The sequence below is a fragment of the Equus przewalskii genome, chromosome 7 (genome assembly GCF_037783145.1).
Source record: "Equus przewalskii isolate Varuska chromosome 7, EquPr2, whole genome shotgun sequence".
NCBI lineage: Eukaryota > Metazoa > Chordata > Mammalia > Perissodactyla > Equidae > Equus > Equus przewalskii.
The window spans coordinates 3,997,550-4,011,610 of record NC_091837.1 but is presented as its reverse complement, the minus strand read 5'-3'; the positions used below and the strand labels follow the sequence as shown (position 1 = coordinate 4,011,610).

General features: G+C 43.6%; 1 protein-coding gene across 1 annotated transcript in view; it reads right to left on the bottom strand.

Annotated features, from left to right (window-relative positions):
- LOC103544433 (cationic amino acid transporter 4-like) overlaps positions 1–14,061 on the bottom strand; it is a 222,477-nt gene that overhangs the window by 150,874 nt on the left and 57,542 nt on the right. The window lies entirely within an intron of this gene.

Here is a 14,061-nt window from a genome sequence, read left to right as displayed (position 1 = left end):
GATCTGAATAGACATTTCTCTGAAGAAGATATATAAATATCCAATAAGCACATGGAAAGATTCTTGACATCATTAGTCACTAGGAAAATGCATATCAAAACCACAATGTCATGCAACCCCCTCCCAGGATGGCTACAGTCAAAAAGTCAGATAAAGGGCTGGTCCCAGTGGCCTAGTGGTTAAGTCTGACATGCTCCACTTTGGTGGCCCAGGTTTGGTTCCTGGGTGTGGACCCATACCACTCATCTCTCAGTGGCAATGCTGCAGCAGTGGCTCACACACAAAAAAAAAATAGAGGAAGATTGTAACAGATGTTAGCTCAGGGAGAATCTTCCTCAGCAAAAAAAAAAAGTCAGAGAAGAACAAATGTTGAGGATGATGTGGAGTGATTGGAACCCTCACGCACTGCTGGTGGGAATATAAGATGGTGCAGATATTTTAGAAAACCATTGGGCAGTTCCTTAAAATGCCAAACATGAAGTGACCGTATGACCCAGCCTTTCTGCCCCTAGGCATGGACTCAAGACATGAAAACATGTGTCCACACAAAAACTAGTACATGAATATTCATAGCAGCTTTACGCATAGTACCCCAAAGTGGAAGCAATCCCAATGTCCATCAACTCATGGTAGAGAAATAAAATGTGAAATCTCCTTACAATGGAATATTATTTGTCCATAAGAATGAGAAAAGTGGTGATACAACATGGATGAATCTTGAGAACATTATGCTAAGTGAAAGAAGACAGTTACAAAAGAGCGCATATTCTATGATGTCATTGATATGAAATGTCCAGAATAGGCAAATCCATAGAGACAGAGAGTAGATCCGTACTTCCCAGGGGATGGGGGAGAGGGGAACGTGAAATGACTGCTAATGGGGACAGAGTTTCTTTTTTGGGGCGATGAAAATGTTCTGAAATTAGATAGTGGTGATGGCTGCACAATGCTGTGGATGTACTACAACCCACTGAAGTGTAGGTTTTCAGTTGGTGAGTATTATGTATGTGAATAAAGTTATTACCAAAACAACAGATAAAGGACCAAACTGTTTCCAAGAAAGAGTTCCAGGGGCAGGAAGGGCTGGGTGCCGGAGAGAGATGGAGCCTGGTAAACAGAGGAGCAGAGTAAGAAGTGGGGAGACCAGTGCTTCCCCCAAGCTGGCCCCTTGTGTGTTACCTGATTGGGGATGTGGAACGTGAGACAGTCACTCATGTCTAAGGGCTTTGAAATGGAGCTGGGAAGCCATGAAGGAAATGGGCCTCATGCACGTCCTCATCCAGCAGAACATGAACTTCCAAACTGAGTTTTCAGGAAAGTGTGCTTGCTTGGTCTTTGCTTGTTGCTTGTCTGTCCTTTTAAAAGTAGTCTGGGTGCATTTTCTGGTAGCACCTGTAGGTGGGGCTGTTTTTTTCTTGGGTGAGAATGTTATCTGAGCATTCAATTTATAAAGCAAATTTTGCCCAAGGAGGGGAGTGGGACAATCTGGGATATATAAAAAGCTATGTTTCAGCTTTGTTTTCCCAAGTTGCATCCTGGTAGTTCCAGCAGGGGTCTCTGTTGAGTTTTGCCAGTAACTCATGGGAGACACCACATGTATTCCACCTAAGAGACCCTTGGGAAAGACTTTGGCTGATTGGTCAACCTATAGTTAAAAGACAAAAAAACAAATGGTATTTTATTGTAACACCACTTGGCCAATGTCTGTCTTGGAAAGTGAGGAAAGATGGCCATTGGAGGTAGCTTTGAGTTATTACACTATCTTACAGTTGGAGTTGTTTCATGAGAGATCTGGAAAATGGGATGAGATTCCATACATGCAGGCTTTTATGCAGTTACATAATCAGGAAGGTGACCAGCCAGGGACCAAGCTGATGGTCCAAAGAAAAGCCAAGCCTCCGTTAGTCAAAGATGTTCAGACACAAAAAGGAAAACTTGATGAGGACATGGCTGCCCTAAGTGTGTTGAATCCTTTTAATCCTAATTTCAGTGTGACACAACCACTGATGGCAAGTGCCCCAGACATTAGAAGGAAGCTCAATGAGGTTGAAGAGGTCATAGCTATGAGTTCTGGTCAATTGGTGGAAGTTGCTTTCAAAGTTTATAACTCTCGAGAGCAGCATAATGCCAAGGCAGTCACAGTGATTTATGCAGCTCCCCCGGATGGGAGAAAGAGGAAAGGATGCCAAAAATTAGAGAAAAATCAGTGTCCCTATTGCAAAGAAGACGGACACTGGAAAAGTGAGTGTCCTAAGTTAGAAAAAGGCACGAAAGAGAAAAATCACGGTTCCCTGAGGAAGCTCATGAGCTCTTGAGTCCAAGACGCAGAAGAGGAAGACAACAATGGGGCCCAGGGTTCCTTGCAATACTGGTGATTCCCATTCCAACAGTCCCCCACAAGCCCTGGTACAACTGACAGTAGGGACACAATTGGTTGACTTTCTAGTGGATAGTGGTGGCACTTATTAAGTGTTAAACTGCAAATTGACATCATTAAGTAATTCTTTGGTTGCCATTGTTGGACTCATTGGCGAAACTCAACAGAGACCCATGCTGCAATTGCCAGAACGCAACTTGGGAAAACAAAAGCTGAAACATAGCTTTTATGTATCTCAGATTGTCCCATTCCCCTCTCAAGGTGAGATTTGCTTTGTAAACTGAATGCTCCAGATAACTTTCTCACCCAAGAAAAAACATCCCCACTACAGGTGTCACCAGAAAATGCACTCAGACTACAGGCCTTCCTGGAAAGAACAGGAGAAGGAGCATGCCCTCCCCCAAAATACAGTGTCTTGAGTGTCTTCTTCACAAATATTAATAAAAAGACTTAAAACAAAATTTGGATTCATAACTAGGGAGCTTTGTATTACTGTACATGATTCGTGGCAGTAGTTTTTAAAACAATAGCTGTGGAAACTGTGTATGTGTGCCTATAGTATGTTATATGTGTGGGGTATTTTCCCTCCAGATAGTATGGCCAATAATTAAGAACTCTCTTTAATTGGCTTAAAGTAAGCACTTACCCAAATTGTTTCTAAATGTAAAAGAAATTAACCCAAATGATTTTTAAATTAACATGATAAAAATTAATCTTTGGTAACTGAAAGCTCATTTAAGTTTGTTGGTTGATTAAAATAAACATGTTTTCAGAGTTATCAGCATTGAATATGGTGCAGGCATGCAGCCTTTATTCTACATTTATTGGTCAAATAAGCTGATGTCATCTCTATTACAAAACTAGTTAAAAATAATAACTTAAAATAATGGAGAATTTTGCCAAATGTCTCACAAAGCTTTGTAGGCAATCTAAATAATTATTGGGAGTAAATAAACTAAATAAATGTGAAACGATAAAAGTGTTGGGTAAACTTTTAAAAATAATTGTATTATATAACATGTATTTAATAACTTCAAAAATCTCTTTGGTAACTTGATACTTTGAAGTTTTGCTAGATTAATTTAAAGGATAAAAATTCATTAAACATTTAGATCATTTTCAAATAAGATAAGATATTAGACATTAATTACTAAATATAAGTTTGTCTACTTTTGTTTTCTTATTACTGAAAAACTAAAAGATGCTTTGGTTTATTGATAAAAGTGTTGGTTATGCTGTGGAATTTTCTATGAAAAAAGCACATATTTATGTATACAAGGAAAATAAAATGTATGTTTTCATTAAGAAAATATTTGTTTGTTAAAAAAGATTTAAAAAGGGGGGGAAGAAAACATGGGACAAATTCTGAATGTAAAAAGTAAGTGACAGAACGTTTGTGGAAGTAAAACCCTGAGAGGTTTTGTGCATGGTCAAGTTGGTTGAGATTTAAATAAGTTCAATTAAATAAATGATTTTCAATATCAAGGATAAGCTGGCACAGAATTAGAATTTGGCTTTCTCTTTCTTAAAAAATATAATTGATGAGGTTAATTATAATCTTTTATGACTTTTTGTTCAAAATATTGCTGGTTTTTTAAATGTTTTGTTTTGGGTTTTTACCCCCAGATTTCAGGAGATCTTTGTCTCTTAGAAACTATAACTTGTACAAATTTGCAAACAAAATTGAAGCATTTATCTTTTTCTCCCTTATCTGATCCCTCCAGAATTTAAAAACTCCTGATAAGTAATTATTCTTATTTTCATGCCTATATAATTGATTACCTAAGTTCAATAAGAATCTGTTCTTCTTATACAAGAGACAATTGGAAACACTATATTACCAAGACTTTGACTAGAATGTCACATTTGAGAAAAACATACAGACTCAGATATGACCAGACAACCTTTGCGGAATAAAGGGTGACTTTATAGAATAAAGCCACTTGAAAATATTGGCTTGGTACCTTACTTATGGGTTCCCAGTAACCTGGTAAGGTTGAGTAAAGAATATCACTCCCTCTGGCAGGTGCAAAGAACCCCAGAATATTTGGGGAGACCTCACACAGAGAGGAATCCACACAAATCTGTAGGTATTACAGGTGAAATCGGATGACAAGTCCTTGGCTTGGCTTTCCTGGCCTTGAGAGGCCTTTAAAATTCAATGTGAGATTCCTAGTAAAAAGTTCCAGCAAAGCAGATTTAAGAGAGCCTATGTAATCCGTTGCTATTCTTGCTGTCCTTATGGAAATAATTGGGCCAAATTTATTGGGACTAGACTTATTTTGCAAACCAGTTAGTCTTAATTTGGCTATCTTTAGTAAAAATGAGGGGAATTTTAGAAAAAAATTATGTTTCAGTAGAAACCATAATACACATTTGTGGATATTAGATCCTGGTTCTGTTAATTGTCTTTGAGGTTTTCTTTTCTACCTGTGAACTGGACTGGATCCTGAATTCTTCTAGTCTCCTAAAATATCTGAAATAACCAACCTCCAAACTAACGTTCCCTGTTTTTCCCATCATTTAACTTAGAATCATTGAAAACTGAACCTACCCTTTTTCCTGAAGCCTTGCAAACTGGAGCTGGACAACTTGATATAAACTTAAGAGAGATTCATGTCTGATGCTGTATAAGCCAATCAAAATATACCTGAATGCCAGATGACACCATCAGAGAAACGGCAAGCTACAGAAGATGCTTCAACTATGACTCCTAGAGATCTTTTAACTGGTTGTGCCTGGGCTCAGAAATTGATTTATAATTTGCCTTTAAGCTTATTTTCCTTTTGTCTCTCTAGAAATGCTTCTTATTAAATGCCAACAGTCAGATCATCACACTTCGGTACTGAATGCTATAAAGTAAGTGTTGGTGACTGCTTTTCAAGTGTCTTTTCCTGAATACTGGGAGGAATCTGGTCCACATTGACATTTTACATTTTGGTTTATCTATACTCCTATTGGTGGCTGGGATATATATCATGTTTAAACACGTTCTCCCCTATATTCCCACTGATACTATAACTACCACAGAAAAAATTGGCAAAAGTGTGTTCAAGCTTTCCACCATGAAAACCATCTCACATCACCCCAATTCAGCAGGAAGCAGTTAGACGACCATGACGCCCCTTTTCTAGAGAGGTGGAACCCAAAAATGACAGTGGGGTATATGTTACAGACCTTCAATTAATACCAGCCCTGATATAGGTTTCCCTACATTGAATCCAGCGTATATGGGGTTAAAACTTAAAAGACTCATCTCTATTCTCTGCTTCTTTAGTTTCACTCGTATTTACATACCTGTTTTTTTAACATTTGACTCCCTGAGCTTTACAACTCACACAAAAGTTTTGGCTAATTGCAGGCCCTTGAAGCTGACTACATGGAAGCTGATGTCCGGAGAATATCAAGAAACTGATGCTTCCCAGGTCCAGCTCGTCAGCTTCCTGGCACCGGAGTCCACCACAGAGGCAGACAGCCAAGGACATTTACCTGTGGAATCCTTTATTTCCTCCCCATCCTTCCTACAAGCAGCCACATTCCTCACAAACCTTTAAACCCCTTGACCCCAGTCCCTAATGTAGAGCTAGCAATTCCTAAGGCTCTAGCCATTGCTTTGCTCCTTCTGCCTGGCAAAGGAAGCCAAGCTGCTTTTCCTTTTGACCCAAGATTCTGTTCTCATTATTTGGATTGGCACCAGGTTCAGAGACCAAAATTTCCATTACAAGAGTAAGCCTGAGTGTATGTGGGTGCTGGATTGTTCCCCCTCCCCACTCAGGAATAAGACACCCCTGTTTAGGTGACAGACCCATGGGAGAATCTGATGAGGGCTGAGTCCCTCTGCCTGGAAGGATCTGGAAGCACATGCCCAGAACTGACGTTCTATGTGCAACTGGGAGGGGTGATGAGTAGGTCCCTCCAAAGAAGCCCAGGCAGAGACTCTAATCATTAGCAGCTTCCTGGGCCCAGCATGCAACTGGGAGCACAGGCCCAGATGGAGATGTGTTCCCTGGGAGGCTTGGGGCAGGGTCCCACCACCCTGTTCCCTCCTACCTTGTCTGGAAGGGCCCCTTACCACAGATGGAGCCAGCCTCCAAGATGAAACCCACCTAGCAATAGCCCTGTTGGTTGAAGACATCAGTGAGCGCCCAGTCAAGGTCTAGGATGTGCCAGGGCACCATGATGGTGAGCAGGGTGGAGACAAGGATGTTGGCACCAAGCAACAAGCCAAGCAAGATAGTGATGGCCATAGGCACAGCTCACTTTGTGTTCCGGGCCTCCACACTGGAGACAGCAAAGGAACCAAATCCTACGAAGGCAAGAAGCAGGTGGCAGCCCCAGCAATGATGCCAGTGAAGCTGAGGGGTGAAAAGCCACCTTCCTCAGTGCTTGAGTTGTGCTGGAGGGCCAGGACAAACCCCAGGATGATGATGAAGAAGATGATGACCCAGTTGATAACAGAGAATGTGCGGTTGAGCCAGGAAGAGACATGGGTTCCATAAGAGACTAATGTGGAAGCCAAAAGTATGGCAATAGCAGCCAGAAAGTCTGGAGACTGGGCCAGGAAGACACCTGCCAGATGCCCACATGGGCCTCAGTGAAGCTGCAGATGCAGGGGCTGAAGCTGGTATCCAGGAAGCTGCTGCAGTCAGGGGCCATGACTGCACCACCAACGAGGTACTCAAGGAGCGTGTTCCACCTATGAGGAAGACCCACAGCTATCCCCTTCACCACAGTGCCCATGAGAACATAGAGGCCCATTCTCCCCATGGCACCTACACCCAGCAGGGTCACGTCCAGTGTGGTCAGGTGGTGACACAATGATATCTCCATAATTAGTCTCCTCCTCTGCCTTCAGCCAATTCAGCCTTTGTCAGAAGAATGCCAGGCTGGCAATTCTGGGCAGCCCATGGGCCATGATGCGTAGCTAGAGGGGCACCAGGCCAGCTGCCAGAACATACAAGGGTGAGAGGTGAGTGACAGGTTGCCTAGCTGGGTCCTGACCAGCCTTCAGTCCTTGCTCTGACCCTGCCCTGGGGACCCAAGCCTGGAACCACTGGGATGAGGCAGGCTCAGGGCTGCCAGCAGGGTGGGCAGGAGGTCACAGGGAAGCATGGAGATCCCTTCAGCCTGCCTCCCAGGCAAAGGAGGGAGCCTGCTCAAGTCTGACACGGGCATGTTTGGGAGAGGACCTGAGGGTGGGCAGGCAGCAGCCCCAGGAAGCCAACTAGGAGCCACTCCAGTGCTCTGGGATCTCTGAGCAGGGGGAAAACTGAAGGCTTCCCTGGAGCTGAGCCCGGCCTCTAGGATCTTGAAGAGGAGCGACTCTGTGGCCCTGGGCTATGCCCAAGCACCCACCTGGCCTCAGATGGCAGTGGTCATGGTCCCATCCCCTGCACCACCAGGCTGCTGCATCAGCACACCTCACCTGGAGTGGACAGTGCTCTGGGCCCTGCCCCCAGCATCCAAGACCCAGCACCCCACCTCTACACCCTGACATGCCCCTGGAGCCAGATCTGCTGTGCCACTGTCCACTGGTACCACAGCCTTTGCCTCCTCTCTGGCCCAAGTCCATCCCCGAAGGACTTGCTGCAACTAACCTACCATCACGACTGTTCTGTGTGCTGTGTCAGCCCCACTCTGGGCACCAGATCCAGCACCAGGCCCCGCCTCACAGTCAGACATGCACTCAGCCCACCCTACCTACACCTCACATAGTCAACCAGAATCCCAGGTTCTAGGGAAACCCCATGACTGTGTCCAGTTCACAGATGAGGAAGCCCAGGCGACCAGGAAAGTGACTAGCCCAGGTCACCTGGGTGGCCTCAGGATTCCTGTGGAGGTTAACGTCCAGGTATGGGGAGGGGGTCTGGAGCCCACCTGCTTTCCACTGCTTCAGACACCCTCCTTGATCTCTCATCCCAACACACAGACTCCACCAGCTGGGCACCACCCAGGCCCCTCGACCCTGGGAGGTGTGGGGGCTGCAGGAGTCAGGCAAAAAGCTGGTGAGATGAGGGTCTGAATGTGGCTGAGAGGTCCTGGGCAGTCCCTGACCTCTGGCACAATGGGATGGCAGGAAACCACCTCATCCACTGATGAGGAAGTGCCCGGATATGGGGAGTGTTCTGTGAATTGGCAGAGCTCATGCTGGCTGTTCTGAGCTTCCAGCTACAGACAGTGTCCTGAAAGGAGGCAAGCAGACACCTGCAGATGACCTCCAGCCCTCCAGTTTGGGGCACACTAGGGCCCCTCAGATGGCAGCCCCTCCCAGCCCAGGAGCACCTGTCAAGCCTTGAGGACCTTTGAGGAGCCTAACAGCAGCTCCCCACTTGTGGATATCTGTGAGAGGTATCATGGGCTGAGCATCTGCTCTATACCAGTCCCCGCATCATGGGGACACATCATGCGTCTCAGCATGTGACCATCACAAACAGCCTCCAGCTTATTTATTCCTGGGGCTAAGCAGTCTTTGTCCTTCTGCTCTTCCCACTTTGAAAGTGGAAAGGTTAGTGTCACAGGGTGTTAACTTGTTCACAGCAAAATGAGGACAATCCATCCAAGCAAAGCAAAACCAAAACAGTCATCCTCTTCCCCCAGAACTGTCTCCATGTTGTCAGGTTTCTACGTGGTTTGTGGGATAGGATGTTAGGGGCACCTGCAGGCTGTCTGGCTCAGTGGGCTGGTGACAGGGTGGTGGACTCACAGACCAGATGATGCCACTTGGAGCACTCTGCCTTAGCCAGCCCCTTGCTCCCTTCTCGTATTTGGCTGACATTGTCTTGAGGAGCTTCTCAGATGGGCTCCCACTTCCTGCAGGGGTGACACCTCCCACACCTCGCTCCTGTGTGGCCGAAACATAACCAAGCAGATGTTGCTTGTTCTGAAAGGCCATCACAAAAATCTTGAAAAATGCATTTCCAACTAAGAGGCTCAGGCAATTTTTTAACAGAAGCTCCACCAAGGCCTCACTGATGACATCCTGAGATCTGGTGCGCAGGGTTTCAGAGCACTGACTTTTTATCTACCCAGAGAGGGAGTCTCAGCACACCCCCTTCACAGGGGCCAACATGCAATGAATATTTGTGGCCAAGCGTGGTTGACACAGTAACCTGTAAATGTCCAGGGACACGGCTGGGCCAAGTGCCAGGACCTCACTGAGCCAGGCACTTACACAGAGCAACACATGAAGATGCAGTGAAGATAAAGAACCGAAACATGAAAGAAGAAGACAGAACACTTTCCACCTCATCCTACAAAGCTGGGATTACCCTGACACCAAACCCAACAAAGAGATCACAAGAAAAGAAAACTACAGAGACCAACATCTTTTATGAACATAGCTGGAGAATTGCTCAACTGAACACCAGCAAATAGAATCCAGCAACATAAAAAAAAAGACTGAGAAGGAATTATCCCAGGAATGACAGATTGATTCAGCATATGAAAATTAATCAATGTATTAGCCATACTAATACAATAAAGGACTAAAACCACATGGTCATCTCAACAGACACAGGAAAAAGAAGTCAACCAACAGTCTCCACACTTTTCCCTTTCCAGAATGTCATGTAGGTGGAATCGAATCACACAGTATGTAGCCTTTTCAGGTTGGCCTTTTTCACTTAGTAATATGAATTTAAGGTTGTCTTATGTCTTCTCATGGCTTGATAGCTTCTTGCTTTTTAGGACTGAGTAATATTTCTTGTCTGGATGGACGACAGTTTGCTTATCCATTCACCTCCTGAAGGACATCTTGGTTTCTTGCAAGTTTTTGCAATTATGAATAAAGCTGCTGTAACATCCATGTGCAGGTTTTTGTGTGGACGTAAGTTTTCACCTCATTGGGGTAAATACCAAGGAGTCTAGTTGCTGAATCATATGGTAAAAGTATGCTTAGTTTTGTAAGAAACTGCCAAAGTGTCTCCCACAATCCTGCACCATACTGCATTCCCTCCAGCAGTGAAGGAGCGTCCCTGATGCTCTGCATCCTCAGCAAGTTTTGCTGTTGTCAGTGTCTTGGATTTCTGCCATTCTGACAGGTGTGTAGTGACATCTCATTGTTGTTTTAGTTTGCAATTCCCTAATGACAGAGGATGTGGAGCATCTTTTCATAGGCTTATTTGCCAGCTGTACCTCCTCTTTGGTGAGGAGTCTGTTCAGATCTTTTCCCATTTTTAGTTGGGTTCTTTGTTCTCTTATTGTTGATTTTTAGGAGTTCTTTGCATATTTTGGATAACAACCTTTCATCAGATATGTCTTTTACACATATTTTCTCCTAGTCTATGCCTTGTCTTCTCATTCTCTTGGTGGCCAATTTATTCTTGACAAGAGAACCAAAACAATTCAATGCAGGAAACAATAGTCTTCTCAACACATTGTGCTGTAACAACTGGAAATCCACATACAAATGAATGAAGTCAGACTGCTACCTCACACCACATGCAAAAATTAACTCAAAATGGATCCAAGATCTGAATCTAAGAGCTGAAACTATACAAACTTAGCTTGGAAATATTGAAGGTTCAGTTCCAGACCACTGCAATAAAATGAATACCCCAATAAAGTGAGCCACATGAATTTTTGGTTTTCCAGTGTATACAAATGTTATGTATACTGTAGTCTATTAAGTGTGCAATACGTTTTGTCTAAAAAAAGTACATGCATTAATTCAAAAGTACTTTATTGCTAAAAATAATTCCAACCATCATCTAAGCCTTCAGAGAGCTGTAGTTTCCTTACTGGGGGAGGGTCTTGCCTCGATGTTGATGGCTCTAACTGATCAGGGTGGCGGCTGCTGAAGGTTGGGGTGGCTGTGAAAAATTTTTTAAATAAGACAACAATGAAGTTTGCTACATTGATTCTTCCTTTCGTGAACGATTTCTCTGTAGCATGCAATGCTGTTTGATAGCGTTTTACCCACAGTAGAAATTCTTTCAAAATTGGAGTCATTCCTTTCAAACCCTGTCACTGCTTTATCAACTAAATGCATGCAATATTCTAAATCCTTTGTTGTCATTTGAACAATCTTCATAGCACCTCCTGCAGGAGTAAATTCCATCTCAAAAAACCGCTTTCTTTGCCCATCCATAAGCAACTCCTCATCCATTAAAGTTTTATCATGAGATTGCAGAAATTCAATCAATTCTTTGGCTGTAAACCTAATTCTAATTCTCTTGCCATTTCCAGAACATTTGCAGTTACCTCCCCCATGAAGTGTAGAACCCCTCAAAGTTGTCCATGAGTGTTGGAATCAACTTCTTCCAAACTCTTGTTAGTGTTAATATTTTGACCTTTTCCCATGAATCATGAAGGTTCTTAATGGCATGTAGAATGGCGAATCCTTTCCAGAAAGTTTTCAATTTACTGTACTCAGATCCATCAGAAGAATCACTATGTATGGCAGCTATAGTCTATGAAATGTATTTCTTAAATAAGAAGACTTGAAAGTCAAAATTACTCTTGATCTGTGATCAAAATGACTGCCCAGATCTTGCAGAATGGATGTCGTGTTAGCAGGCATGAAAACATCAATCTCATTGTACATCTCCATAGGAGCTCTTAGGCTGTCACATGCATTGTCAATGAGCAGTAACATTTTGAAAGGAATCAATGGAGCAGTATGTCTTGACAGTGTGTTTAAAATATTCAGTAAACCATGTTGTAAACAGATATTCTGTCACGCTGGCTTTTTTGTTCCATTTATGGGGCACAGGCAGAGTAGATTTAGTAAACCCTTAATGGCCTAGGATTTTCAGAATGGTCAATGAGCATTGTCTTCAACTGAATGTCACCAGCTGCATTAGCCCCTAATGAGGGTCAGCCTGTCCTTTGAGGCTTTCAAGCAAGGCATTGACTTCTCCTCTCCAGTATGAAAGTCGTAGATGGCATCTTCTTCCAATATGAGGCTGTTTCATCTACATTGACAATCTGTTGTTTAGTGTAGTCACCTTCATTAGTGATCTCAGCTGGATCTTCTGGAGAACTTGCTGCAGCTTCGACATCAGCACTTGCTGCTCCCCCTTGCACTTTCTCGTTATGGAGATGCTTCTTTCCTTAAACCTCATGAACCAACTGCTCCTGGCTTCAACCTTTTCTTCTGCAGCTTCCTCACCTCTCTCAGCCTTCATAGAGTGGAAGAGAGTTAGGGTCTTGCTCTGGATTAGGCTTTGACTTAAGGGAATGTTGTGGCTGGTTTGATCTTCTATGCAGACCACTAACACTTTCTCCATATCATCAATAAGGCTGTTTTTGTTTCTTATCATTCGTGTGTTCACTGGAGCAGCACTTTTAATTTCCTTCAAGAACTTTTCCTTTGCATTCACAGCTTAGTTAGCTGTTTAGTGAAAGAGGCATAGATTTTGGCCTATCTCGGCTTCTGACATGCCTTCCTCTCTAAGCCTAATTGTTTCTAGCTTTTGATTTTAAGTGAGAGATGTGTGACTCTTTCATTCACATGAACACTTAGAGGCCATCATAGGGATATTAACTGGCCTAATTTCAACATTGCTGTGGGTTCCTAAGCACATGAGGTAAAAGCTGCTGCTAAAGGAGATCTTGGGAAACAAAAGGCCACAATATTGATGGCTGTTAGTTGAGCAGTTAGGAGACATTAGGGTCCTCACAGCCTCAGGATGACTCCCATGCTAGGATAAGATGGTCATGGAATTGGGTGGATGACAACAGGTCCCCTGCCAAACTCAAGAAAATTTCCATGTAATGAGGTACTCAGTAAAACGCACGCAATCCCCAGCTCTATGGCACATCCCTCCTAGGTGTCAGTTTGGCTCAATGAGACCCAAGGGGTAGCTAGACCTGTTACTGTGCCTATAAGAAAACAACCCAACTGGATGAGGTTCTTCCTCCTGTCTTGTTCTATGTCCTGAGAACTGGGCTTTTTGGCCGGTGAGAATATTCTCTTTGGTCTCCACCATCCTGAATGTATATTCACTAAAATGCACATTGGTGGCCAGACAGATAAACTGGGGTTCTGAGCACTTTCTGTTCAGCTGGACTAAGCTCTCATGGGAGTCTGTCACAGTGGCTTCTGTCCATAAAGTCCTCTGTCACCACAACCTTCCTTGTTTGTTAGTGCTAGAAAAACCCCATTCCAGTAGTAGCTGTCCAGTGTCAGAGATTAGCAGGTCTGTGTGGAGGCGTATCATGCTCTCATGGGAGGCCAGAGACACCGTTTTCACTACAGCATCCTTATCACCTGTGCAATGAAGCTCTTTACTTTCCCTTACTATTTTGGGGAAGTAAATTCTTGGACCATGGGGGCTACATCATCCCTGCCCTCCCCAGGGATGCCTCCTGCATCCAGGGTAATGACTTACCCTAAGCCTGGAAAGTTACCTCCAGGTCTTTCCTTAAAAAGGCTCATTGGATTGAGTTGCAATTGGAATAAATATACAAATGGAGAACCTCCTCATCAATGGCTATGTGATGGATGATTTGAATGGGAAAAACTATATTTGAAAAATATTTTAGAGCGCTCTCATCACAAGCAGCTTCCTGATTGGTATTTCTGGGAAGATCAAATTGAAAAGAAAATCCCCCAAAATATAATGGCTAGCCTTATAAACTTGCTTAATAAAATGAAAGAACAGAAGTCAGACTTAGAACAAAGATTAAAGAGCAAATTTAAGGGAATTCCCCTTCTCCTCCCTCCTCTGCTCCCCTGTACC